Below are 13,827 nucleotides of genomic sequence, written 5' to 3' on the forward strand. Positions count from 1 at the left end.
GTGTCCTCTGATCCTATACTTCAAGGTCCAGGAAGCTCAAAACTCGGCCAGATAAGTCTGCAATCTTCTATTCCAACACTGTCTGATAGAACTCCTTGGAGAGAACCACTTCTAAGAATCCATCTCCCCAATTCGTAGGGCAGCTTAGCATGTGGGTGTGGTGTTTGGGAGGAATGGGATTCAGCAACAGGGTCATTAATTCCCACCAATAACCTCAATCTGCAAGCCGTCCCAGTAGCAGGAGCTTTGGTGTCCTGGCCTTGCCTGGAAATCCAGAACAGGGGCTGTATGACCCCCAAGACTACTTTCAGGTTTGGTAATTCACGAGGAAGGCTCACAGGTCTCAGTATGGGGTTGTATTCATGGCTCTGATTTATTATAGCCAAAGCATGCCAAGCACCATCCACAAAGGGAAAAGGCATGTGGGCCGAGTCTGGGGGCAGATACCAGGTACAGGCATCTGAGGGTCCTCTCCCAGTGGACTCACACAGGACACGCTTAGTTCCCCCATCAATGAGTGTGACAATGCACATGAATTGTTGCCAATTAAAAATTATTAGAGACTTAGTGCTCAGGTTTTTAATGGGGGCTGGTCATGTAGGCCTCTCCTGCCTAGAATATATCAGAGTCACAGCATCACAGAAGGAAAGCAGGTGTTCGGCATAAACTACATTGTTTGTACAGATGGTATGAGTACTTTGAGCCATGGTTATTACTTCTGGAGATGGCAGGAACCCTCCAGAAATTCAAGTTCCCAGACACCAGCCAAGGGGCAGCCTCGTAAGCAGGCCTTTCATAAGAGAGCAGTCAGGCTGGCTGTGTTAACTCTCTCCTGCACAAGGGGTTCCCCCAGGCTGGAGCTCTGTCATGATCACCCCCACCGGCCTGCCTTGTGGTCCACCCTCTCTACCACCCACCCCGCCGCCGACACCCAGGTACCTGGCTGCTGGACAAGCATGTATGTAGCTAGTGTCTCTCTCCCGCATCAAGAGGGTCAATTCTCAGGGAATTTCCACCTCCCAAAACCTCATTGTGAATGATCAGCTGCTTTCTGATCTATGTCAGACATTAATTCCACTTCTTTGTAGGCAGCATTAGCCATTCAGAATGGTATTTAGGACCCTGGAGGACTGCTGAGGGAAGGGCTGGGTGGCTCCTACCAACACACACAAGATTTGGCCTGACTCTTCTTAGCTGAGAGCCCTTGTTCTCCTCAGATTCTCTCTGGGGGCATGGGTTCAGTCTTCCAATGGTTGGAAGAAGGAATGGATGGCCCTCATATGGAAGCCAACAGCCCTATGCTGACACCTCAGATGGTTGGTGGGGAAACAGGTCCAGGTGATGTACCTTACCCCAGGTCACAGAGCCTGTCTGAGGCAGGGCTGAGACCTGGACTGGGTTTTTGGAGGCCAGCCAGCTATCTCTCCATGGAGGACTCAGGCACTGGGATCAACAGCAAACATCAGTGGTTCTTTCTGAAGTCCATCACCCCTGCCCAGTATCAGGACATAGAGTGTGCTGATTGGCCCGTGGGCACTGACACAGCTCGCCCACTTCAACTTCTCACTTGGTTTCTGGCACTGGGGTCTTCCTATAGGAAAGTGGAATGTCTGGCCAAGAAACCAATGTGTCTTCTCCTGCCGCCACTCAGGGAAGCCTGGCCTCTGACCCCTAAGAACAGGACAGAGCAGCTGCCCTAAGTCATTCCCAGAGGGTAGCGAAGCTCAGCAAGGCCCCCAAAGCTGCTGGCTTTACTCTCTTCTGAGTATACCTGTCCTTCACCCTGAGTGCTGAAATTCATATACTGAATCCCATTTCATCCTCTACCTCCAAAACAAGGGCTACAGATATCATGTCTACCTTTCCCTTGCTGGCCTGCCTCAGTTTCCCCAGAGTGGTCACTTGTAGCTCAAAATGAGCTCCAGGTTTGCTAAGCATTCTGACCGGCACTGATCATAGCAAGAGCACCTGCTCATGGATCTCATGTAATTACTCATGTAATTTACAGCTTATGTCACACCCACTCTCAGCACAGGAGGAAGGCATAGTAGTGCTTAAGGTCCTGGCTGTCATTAAGGTCTCCTGCTAGCTGGAGTGTGTCAGCTGTTCATTTCTCTGATTTCATGACTTGAGGTCTCCTGGGCTTTTCTCAAGGGGTTGATCCAGTGCTTGCCTGATGGACACATGGCTTGTGGGGATGTGAGAGGGATGAGGCCAAGAGATGGATAAGTCTTATACTCTGCCCTCTCTCTGGAGCTCCTAGAAAGGATTTTCCAGGCTTGGATGGGGAGATCACTCCCAGGCATAAGAAAATGACCAAGGCTGCAAATACTCAATGTTAGAATCCTAGCAAAGCAACTTCCAGGTTTTACCCAATATGTATATGAGAGGTATTTCACTTGGATATTTGAATGCAAATGACATTGAATATGAGTCTCCTGTGTTTCCAACAGATTTTAGTATGGCTTTGGTAATCCTGGGATTTCATGATTTAGCAATAATGCAGTGCACATGAATTTCAGTTATAAATGAAACGTCACATTTTATTTAAAGTAATTAAAATCCTACTCCAAGCCCTTTTTGGTGGGAATTCAACCCAGTCATTATTGGGGGAACTTTTGCTTCCTTGAGGTCTCAAATCTTGGGAGGGCATGGGTGAAAGGATGAGAGCCCTTTCTCCTTCGGTTCATAGTGGCCACTACTGACACACTCTGTCCAAGCTGGCAGGGGGTCTGTGTTGATGGGTGACTTTTCTTCCTCTGAGCTGAGCTTGGTGAGGGTAGGAGCTCTGGGACATCTGGTCCAGGATCTGTAGCTGAACTACTCAACCATCATCCCCGAAGTTTTCCCACCTCCCCACTGTATTGTGATGAATGTGAGTACAGGTCCTTAATGGTCAAAGCATCCCCTGGCCCCTGTGTCACTCCTAAACTGAGGAGTCCTAGCTACTTCCTTGGAAAAGGGGGTGGAATATATGGAAAGAACAGTCACAAATTCACTGCTAATAAGAGTTGAGGAGTATGGTAGGTAGATTTCAAAGATAGCTATTGCCTATTTCTTCCTGTCCTTGCATGCATGTGTCATTCTGCCCATCAAGAGTTGGAGTCTGTTTCCCTTCCCCTTATGACTTGCTTTGGCCAATAGATTACAGCAGAAGTGGCATTGTCTCTAGGTCTGGCCTTTAAGACATCTGGCAGCCTCTGCTTTTCTCCTCCTGCATCTGTCCTTGCAGGGTCCTTGGAGGATAGGAATCCAGGATCCACAGATTCTCCTGCCATAATAACTATCTTAATGCTTAACATCTCAATTTCTGTCTGTCTCTCTCTATCCCACACACACACACACACATGCGCGCGCGCGCGCACACACACACACACACACACACACACTGAATTATCCCTGGCCTTCTCCACCAGGCTGATCTGGGGTCTGGGATGTCCTGAAAGCCCTCCTGGATCAATACCATTTAATTGCTAGACATCTGTGTCCTGGGGATCATCTTTAAGTTTACGATTCAGAGGATGGGTAAACCAAGGCAGCAGGTAGCTGTTCTTCCTTCTGCCACAAATATCTTTCCTGAGCAACTGAGGCTGGCTTTATCTGATCTTGTCATTCTAAATATGCTTTGGAGATTGGGACCGTAGAGTGCAAGGTCAAGTGGGCAGCCAGAGGCCGTCTCTGCATCTGGCAACCTCCATAACATCTCAGAGGTTAAGAGCCCATGGGAAGCTTTCCTGTTTAACCTGATAAACTTCCAGTCCTTACCACAGCAGAGAAACCAGGTCTGCCAACAAAAGTAGACAGCTGATCCTCACTCCCACTCACCACCTAGGAAAATGTGTCTCCCCACTTGCTAAGGGGGAGGGAGAAGCCATCAACAAGGTACCGGGCGTTCTTTAGGTGGGTTGTTGTCTAGAAACGTCTCCTGGTGCTACAGAATTCTAGCCCTATTGAGAATTCTCTGTTTTCTCCCTAGGACACATCATCTGATCCTCTTCAGTGGTGATGGGACCTGAATACCTGATAGGACCTTTCAGGGGGGATTGGTTGCACTGGGGAAACAGGGTATTGTTACTGCAGTATCTTCGAAGTGAGACATAAGATTGAAATTTGGCTTCTTACACTGGTTGTGAGAATTCAGACATGTTATTTAAAGTCTCTGAGCCCATTTGGGCATTTATAATATGGAAATAAGGACATGAGCTCGTAGCTTGTTTATAATTGCACTATCCTCCCTTGTTCCCTGTTTTTCTTCCATAGACGTACCAAGAATGGGAAAAGATTTTAGGCAGGGATTTGTGTCCAGGGCAGGAAGGGGTGGTCACGAGTAGAGACTAGCTCAAGGGACACAGGCGGGTCAGCTTTTGTGTGCCTTTTACGGAGGTGGGGACATTTCTAAGCAGGCTTTGTTTCCAGGGACTCAAACTTCTTTTAGAGACTGAGGCTATTTTTAACCCAAGTTTTAGTGATTCTGTGGGACAGCTGTTTCAGGAAAATATGTAGGCCAGTCTGTGATATTTGGAGTCATGATTTTAAGGTGAGGGAGTGGGATGGGCTGGGGAAGAACTAGAATAACTCCGGAGTTTCCGGAGGCATCCAAAGAGATCCACACCTACCCTGTAGAACTCTGCAACCCAAATTCACTTTGTGGCCCCTCAAGTGTTGAGATGGGCTAAACAGAAGAACATTCTTTTGTTACACTTCAAGGGGAGTGTGAATGTATGCCCTCTTTCTGTCCCATCTGCCATTACCAAATCATGATGGAGAACAGATTGGCGATGCCTGTGTCGGAGAGATTGTGGGAAATGGGTCGCTCCCATGCTGCGGTGGAAATAAGACCAGAACAGCCCTTCAAGAGGCACTTTGCTAATATCTATTTAAAATGACAACTGGAATCACCTTTGGACTTGGCATTCCTATTTTTTGTGGGGGGGATTTAAGAAACTATTTATTGTTAATATTTTAATTGTGGTTAAGATACACCTAACATACAATTTCCAATCTTAAACCTTTGTGTGTACAGCTCAGTAATATTAAGTTATATTCATGTTGTTGTGTGACCAATCTCCAGAAATTTGACTGAAACTCTCTACCCATTGAACCATACTTCCCTATATCCCGTCTCCTCAGCCTCTGGCAGCCACCATTCCACTTCCTGTCTCTACAATTTTGAGTACTCTAGGTGATGCATATAAGTGGATTCCTGTAATATTTGTCTTTTTGCAATTGGCTTACTTCACTTTGAATCAAGTCCTCAAGCTTCACCCATGTCATAGCACATGTCTGAATTTCCTTCCTTCTTAAGACTGAAACGTATTCAATTATATGTTTATTGCCAGCATTCCTCCTAACATCAGGAGCATCTGGGACAGTGCAATTGGAGACAACGCCAGTATTCAGCAGGAACATGGCTAAATACCATGAATATATTTCAGTTTTTGAAAAGGGCTAAATGGGCTCACGTGGAAATACAGCAAAAATCAATTGCTCACTGAAGACTCAAGCTGAAAAGGAGGCTCTACTATTCAATCCACCTTTGTAAAAATAAATAAAAATTGAATTCCAAATTGGAGGAGGTAGAGGTGGTGATAGTGACTCTGAGTACTCTGTAAGGGCCAGATTTAAAAAAAAAAAAATAGTTTGGATTATATTTGTAGTCACAGAAAACAGTAAGGTTATTTTTAGAAATCAAAATGGAGAGGTGCAGTGGACAAATGTTTGTTGCTCAAAGAGATGAACATGCTTCCCCCTCTCAGGTGTTTAGAAAGCAATATTGTCATATGTCCCATGGTGATGACAATCCATTAGGAAAAGAGGCTCTTCTAGACACCCTAGAGATTCCACAGAGGTCTGGCTTTGTCCTGTGCCTCTAATCCTAGCTGATCTCCATTCTGCTGAGTGGATCTGCAGCCAGCTGTGAATAGTAGAGACCCTTTAAGGTCACTCATGACAACTTAATCAGGAGGTGGCAGCACCTGGTTTTGGTGTCCATTCACAAAGTCTATTGTTTTGGTGAGAGTTAAGGTGGTGAGCCCCAAGTCAAGGATTCTTTCCACCATGTTGACATTCTTGGAGTGGGACCCCTGCGACAACACAGGGCTCTGGCACATCCAAGGAAGGGGAAGAGTCCCTGACATGGAATGCTCCTGACTTCACAGGGGATGAAGGATTAGACTTTTTCAGCTTTTTAAAAGCTTTTTCAGAGCTTCTGGGTCAGAGCGAAGGGAAGAACACTTGGGCCCTTTTGGTAGGGCTCTGAGACTTCAAAAGAGCCACACGACATCCAGTTGGTCGTGCTGGATTTTGTGTGCCTGATGCCACACCCGAGTCCTCAGGATTGCTGACCCTCATCGTCACTTCCTGTGGCTCATTAAAACTCAGTTCTTAAGAACCTAAATTGGCTCAGAGTTTTCAGGGAGATCTGGGTTTGTAATTGTGGTGCTTTCCTCGAAGAACACTAATCTTCCTCCTATCAAGGGCTTTCAAATAAAAATGTTATTTTATTTATTTATTTATTTAGATTTAACTTATTTATTTGTGAGAGAGGGAATGAGCAAGAGAGAGAGAGCCTGAGAGGAGGGGGAGTCGGGGGGAGAAGCAGACTCCCCTTGAGCAGGGAGCCCAATGTGGCACTCGATCCTGGGACTCAAGGATCATGACCTGAGCTGAAGGCGGTCACTTAACCAACTGCGTCCTCAAATTCCAACCAATTGTGTCCTCAAGTAAAAATTTTAAAGCAGCAGAAATCCAGTTAGAACTCAAGTAGACTCCAGAGATGCTCGGCTGTCAGGCTCTCTATGCTGAGGAGCAGGAATGTGGCCTGGGCCCCAGGCTCACAGCTTTTGGGAGGATGGGACACTGGCCGGGAGAAAAGAATAGCATCTCTACCTGCATGCTTGCATGCGAGTGCCTGTGTGTGTGTGTGTGTGTGTGTGTGTAGAGGGACTGGGGCATAAAGGAGGAAGGTACATGTGGTTGAATTTCTCATCCCATCTGTTCCTTTGCATTCAATTTAAAGGAGAAAAAAAAAATGCACAGGCTGCCCAGAGTGGGGGGGGGGTTGTCCAGGTGCAATTAAGCCCCAGCTGTGTAGTTCAAGTGGACTGCCATCTACAAATGTATCTGAGAAGGAGTCTTTGCCAAGGGAAAAACACTGCTCTGTCTACCCTTTCCACAGAAGACAGTTAAAATAATGAAGTGGGAGCCTGAGTCTGAAGGGCGTATGAATTCCTTTCTCATCCTGCAGGGATGGGAGCAGGTGTGTGGGGGCGGGGAGAGCGGAGAGCTGGAGGCAGCAGGGAAAGCTCTACATCAGGGGAGGGAGCTGGCAGGAGGAGAAAAGCCTGCACCGCAGCAGATTAGGGCCAGGGTCGCCATAACAAAGTGCCAGAGACTAGGGGGCTTAAAACAACAGAATGTGTTTTCTCACAGATCTGGAGGCTGGAAGTCTGAGATCCAGGTGCCAGGGGGTTGGTTATTCCAAAAGACTCTCTCCGTGGCTCAGAAATGGCTGTTTTTTCTGTGTGTCTTCATACAGTCTTCCCTCTTTGTGAGTCTGTGTCCAAATTTCCTCTTTTCTTAAGAACACTGGTCATATCAGATGAGGACCCACCTTAATAAACCCATTTAGCTTAATTACCCGTTTTAAAAAGGTCCTATCTCTACCTTCTCGGGTAAGGGGAGTTAGGACCTTGACCTATGAACTTTAGGGGATACAACTCAGCCTGTAGCAGCAGGTAAAGGCATCAGCTTTTCTGAGCAACACCTGAGGCAGAATGCTCCTGGTTGGATTCGTGAGCCCCGGTTGCCCAGCTGCAGAGAGCAGAGCCTACGATGGGGAAGTGTGGGCTGAGCAGAGGGGACATCTGGTTGACCATAATGTTACTACTTTTGATCTTAGCCAAAAGGCTGAGAAACGATAGTTGACCTTAATGTTGAGAGTGAGGTGTGGACGACTGCCCAGCTGAAGGGTAGCCTAAAGGCAGTCCTTTGAGCGCTGTCTTCCATTTCCCTTTGGTCTTTTCTGATCCTACTGCTTGGATATCTCCATCATTCCTGCAGCCTCAGTTTCCCTGGCTTGCTCATGGCTTCATTGCACATCTTCCTGCCCCAACACCTCTTCCAAGGACGTGTTGACCTTTTCCACCTTGATGTCTCACTGGTACACTAAACTCCAGTGACCCAAATAAAATTCTCTGCCCGCTTGGGCCACCTTTTGTCCTGATGTCTCAATTTCCATTGAGGGCCATCTTCCCCCTTAGTCATGAGTCTCAGAAGAAGCTGGTTGCATCCTTCAACTTGACTGTGACCTCCCTATGGGCAGGACTTGGGCTGTTTCACTACTGCACCTCCTGTGCCTATGTGTGCAGCCATCAGTGGGCACACAGTAACTATCTGGAGACTGATGGAATGAATCTCTAACCCGGCTTTATCCCCAAAACTAAATTATAATCAATCACCCAGCCTGAGAGTTTGCTCAATCTTATCCATCTTTCTGCAAACATTTATTAAACATCTATGTGCTCTGACAGTCCATTAAAAAAAATTATTTATTTTAGAGAGAAAGCAGAGTGAGTGAGAAAGAACATGGGGTGGGGGCAGAGAGGCAGAGGGAGTGGGAGAAGCAAACTCCCCGCTGAGCAGGGAGTCTGACGTGGGGTTCGATCCCAGGACCCTGGGATCATGACCTGAGCTGAAGGCAGACCCATTGAGCCACCCAGATGCCTCTTGACAGTTCACTTAATGGACTGAAGTGTAGATGAGTGTTAGGGAGGCAGGACAGACCAGGAGGCACTAGGAGTGTCATTGAAGGACACGTTCACACTTCCCCAGCCCCCAGTTGCATCCTCTGTCCTGACTGAGGTCTTTGTATCCTCTCATTTGGACCATGGCACTCTCTTGGAGGAGGTCACAGAGAGGATGATCTGCCAGCCATACCTGGGGAATTGGAGGCTCTTCACCCTTCTCCTGTTCTTGGAAAGTCTGTTTCAACCCCCTTTCCCATGGTGGGAGCTGTTTTCAAGGACACAGCCTTGAGGGAGAAATGTGTGGTTGAAATCCTCTGGACACTATACATGACTGAGCCCTTTTAAGGCCCCTACATAAGCTTCTAAGATTCTGGTGGCAGGTGTGGGATCAACTCATCTTGCAGCCGCCTAAGACAAGCCTGTAAGTAAGTTCCCTTCTTTTTTTTATTTTTTATTTTTATTTTTTTTTAGTAAGTTCCCTTCTTTGTGAAAACTGCCACCTGCCAATCTGGAGTGGCCCATCTCTTTCCTCACTCTCTCCATGCCTGCCCTCGGGTGCTGGAGAGAGTTTGTGAACCCCATCCCCCGGCCACACACACACCCAGGGCTGCTCATCTTTCCACCTCCTTTGTGTCTTAGCCATACCATCTGCTTCCTAAAGCTCATGATGACCACATTGTTCTCTTGCTCAGAGGCACCGAAACACTAGCCTGTCAATCAGGCTCTCACCACCCTGCTTTTCCAGCCTTCTTTGCCCCCAAGGAACTTTCTGTCTTTCCTAAATGTTCTGAGTGTATACCGCACTTCCAGCACCTGCATTTTTGCCTAATGCTGGTTTCTCCCGCAAGTCCATTTCCCAGCCAGACTCACCTGTTGAAATTATTTTCCCTCCCTGAATCCTCTTCTCCCCGGCTGCCACCTCCAGGAAGACTTCCATAATGCCCATGTGAAAATTCACCTATTTTTCCAGGGGATCTCTGCACTTCCACTGTGGCGTTTTAGCAGAGGTGCAATAGGGCTTTTGTGTACATGCCTGCCTCCTTCTAGTCTGTACTGTCCACCAGAGGTCACTGATCACATACGGTGATTTAAACTAAAATCGGACAAGTTCAATATGACTGAAAGTTCTGTTACTCAGTCACAGTAGCCACATTTCAAGCGCTCTGTAGCCACATGTGGCTGGTGGTTCTGTAGCTGACAGCACAGGTCTAAAACATTGCCATTGCCACAGAATGTTCTATTGGATGGTGCAACTCTGGATCCTGAGAATCTAGATGCCTGTTCGAGGGGTAAACATGTGCCTGGCCTGTGGTAAGGGCTCCATAAATGTTTGTTGAATTAAGTTGGACATATGCTTTGGAGGAAGTAAAAGAATTAGAAGACTATTTAAAAAGAGAGAGAGAGAGAGAGAGAGAGAGAGAGAGAGAGAGAGAGTCTTTGGTGTCCTTGAACCAGCTTTGTCATCTTCCATAGTGAACTGAGAGTTGCCCCTAAGGGGCAGAAGGATGGGGAGAACAGAAGTGAAGGCCTGGGAGCTGAGCACCTGCTACTTGCCTAATATATAGACCCCAAATTTGGTGGGGCTGATGGTGTGTGTGTGTGTGTGTGTGTGTGTGTGTGTGTATGGGTGTGTGGGTGCAGACAACTGCTATTCTAGATACATTTTCCCATCTGGATGAGACACATTTTTGGCTCACAGCTTAAAACAGAATCAGGGCCAAGAGTGTGCATTCGAGCGTATGTGTCTGGGACTGTCAGAATTTTCAAGGGCTGCCTCCTTTGTTCTCTGTCCCACTGTGCTGCCTTGTCCTACACAGCCCAGCCAGCCAGGCAAGCTTGCAGAAGAGCCAGAACATCCTGAGCCTAGCCTCTCAGAAGGGGCCTGGGACAGTAGAAAGTGCAGGGAGGCCCAAGCCCAGGGGGAAGAACAAGGCTCCTGGATATCTTCCAGGCTGAATCTGGGGCTGTGTGTCAGTCTTAGCTTCAAACAAAGGCACTTCCCTTACAGTCCAATGGGAGCTGGTTTCTTTGGGAAACCCAGGCTGCAGGCCGTCCTGCTGTGAGTGGGTGGTACTGAGCTCCATCAGGTGCAAATCAAAAACTGGGCCATCTCCTCTATCAAACTCTGTTGCCTTTCCTCTAAGTGCACCCAGGCATTAATCTCACAAGATCATGCTGACGCCTGGGAATCAATCTATTCCTGGTGAAGGAATTGCTGCTTCAGTCATTTACCCTCAAGAATGTTATGAGTGATCCAAACAGCACAATTGTGGTCTCTGCACAGAGCAACCTGTGACTGGCAGGGATCTCATGGCTGTCAGTGGGCTTCGTCTTCCTGGTGACCTTGAAATTTAGGCAGGGTTGAAACACAGGTGTGAGGAGGGGAGGCTGCCTGCCGGTGCTTTTTCCTCACCCCCTTGTTGAGTGCGGCTCCACACCTTGCTAGTGCAAAATAACATGAAGGACATTATGGCTGTCCCTTCCGGGTCCTTGGCAGCAATCAGATTGGCTTCTTTTGCGAGCCAGGCTGAGCCATGCACCCCATCCAGGACCCGATCAAGCATCAGGTACCTCTGAATCCCTCAACTCCTGTTAAAACATCAGCCCCCACCCCTTGCCCCTGCCCCCACTGCATCATTAGCTCAGATGTCTCTAAAGAAAGAGGACAGTGTCAGGCAGGTCATGAAACCTGCTAGCTTCCCTACCATGTTCCCCACGGTTGCTTCCACCATGGTCGGGGAGCTGACTGCTTGCTTCTTCTTTTGGACTCCGTGCAGCTCAGCTTCCTCATGCCCCTCCTCAAGTTCTCACCTAAGAGACACCCCCACCTTCTCTCTCCTGGACTCCTCTATTGTCTTTGACTTTTATCTCTCCACCCACCCCCATGGCAGATTATGCTTTCCAAAAACGGGCACAGAAGTATTTCTAACCCATGTGCTCTACCAGCAGTTTGACATTCCACACCAAGAGATGGTTCACTTTGGGGCGCCTGGGTGGCTCAGTCAGTTAAGTGTCTGCCTTCAGCTCATGTCATGATCCCAGAGTCCTGGGATGGAGTCCCAGGTTGAGCTCCCTGCTCAGTGGGGAGCCTGCTTCTCCTCCCTCTGCTGTTCCTCCTGCTTGTGCTCTCTCTCTCTCAAATGAATAGATAAAATCTTTAGAAAAAAAGAGATGGTTGATTTCCTGTCCCCTTGAACTGGTGGGACTTTGTTACTACCTTAAGGAAAAGAATATGATAGAAAGAACCTGTTACTTCCTAGGCTAAGTCAAAAGAAGTGATACGGCTTCCTCCTGGCTCTCTTTCCCAGAGTCCAGCCACCATGCTGTAAGGAAGCTTAAGCAGCCACACAGAAATGCCATTTGTGGGTGTTCCAACCAACAGCCCAGGCTTACGTCTCAGCTGACACGAGACACCCAGTCACTAGACATGTCTGATGATTCCAGCTCGCAAACTTTGAGCTGCCCTACATGATGTCTAATGGAGTAGATAAGCTATCTCACTGAACCCTACTTAAACTGCAGATCAGTAAGCAAAATAAATGTTGTTTTAAGTCACCATGCTTTGGGGTAGTCTGTTCTGTAGCCATGGTAACTGGACTACCTCCAATGAATGGGCTTTCAGTCCCAATAATTAACAATAATTGATGTAACCTTTTTCTGATTTTTTTTCTTTTGGGATTGCTGCTTCTGACTGCTTCATAGCATATATACTGCATGATAAAGTCCTCAAGATCACAGGGACTATGACGATGGGCATTGTAGTTTTAAAAAATACTTCCCTGATCCAGTTTTGAGGTCCTAGCTAGAGACTGGTGAGTTTTCCTTCCTGATTAGCTAAGTCCACCCCTACTCTATCAGGTTTTTACATCTGGATCACCACACACATGGGCTACCACACAGCTGCCCTGATCACCCAGGGCCAGGAACCGAACAACCAAGGACAGCCTCCATACTCCAGACATTATTCAAATTGGCCAGTCCTAAACCTGGTCATCCTGCTTGCCTATTCCTTTCCCTGTAAGCCACGGCAAAGGCACTTGCCTATAGTTTCCCTTTCTCCTTCTGCCTCCTGACCAACTTTTGTGCTTCTCTGAGTGACCCTCAGAGAAGTGCAGTCCTCTCCCAGGGAAATTGTGAGTAACAAAACTGTAAAAGTCTTTCAACTGTATCTCTCTCAATTTGCTTCTAGTGTCACCATATATCACCCAGGGTAATACTTGACACCAGCCCTATTGGTTAGAAATCATTGTGTAACAAACCACCTTAATTTAGTATAATTAGGACATTTAGAGGTGCCTGGGTGGCTCAGTGGGTTAAAGTCTCTGCCTTCAGCTCAGGTCATGATCCCAGGGTCCTGGGATCAGGACCCCAATGGGGCTTTCTGCTCAGCAGGGAGCCTGCTCCCCCCCTCCCTGCCTGCCTCTCTGCCTACTTGCTATCTCTGCCAAATAAATAAACAAAATCTTAAAAAAAAAGAATATTTAGAGTAACAATTATTTATTATTAGAGCTCACAGGTCATGAGGCTGAGCTTGGCTGATTTTAGCTAGGCTTGCTTATGTGTCTGTGGGTCATCTGGGGGCTCTGTTCCATGCTGAACTTTAGGCAGTCTTAGCTGGAACAGATATGTTCCATCTGTCTTTCATTCCCCTCCGGGGACCAGTGGGTGAGGCTGGGCATGTCCTTTTCACAAAGGCAGCAGAAGCCCAAGGAACAAACTGAAACACAGAGAATCTCTTGAAGCCCAAGCTTGGAACTTACACCCATTCCTTCAGTGTCATTTTATTGGCCAAGACAAGTCACATGGATGTCAGGAGTGGGAAATTATGTCCTGCCTACAGTGAGAGATCCCTGAACAGATTATCTAAGAAAGGCAAAGGGCATGAATATGAGGAGGAGTGAAGAACTGGGGTCATTAATGAAAATCTACCACAATTTTCCCTAAATAGTGCTACATCTGGATAGTTAGATTGGTTCTCATAAAACTCTTTTATTACTGGGACGCCTGGGTGGCTCAGTTGGTTGGATGACTGCCTTCCGCTCAGGTCATGATCCCGGAGTTCCGGAATCAAGTTCCACAT

This window comes from Mustela nigripes, chromosome 2 (genome assembly GCF_022355385.1).
Source record: "Mustela nigripes isolate SB6536 chromosome 2, MUSNIG.SB6536, whole genome shotgun sequence".
Classification (NCBI taxonomy): domain Eukaryota; kingdom Metazoa; phylum Chordata; class Mammalia; order Carnivora; family Mustelidae; genus Mustela; species Mustela nigripes.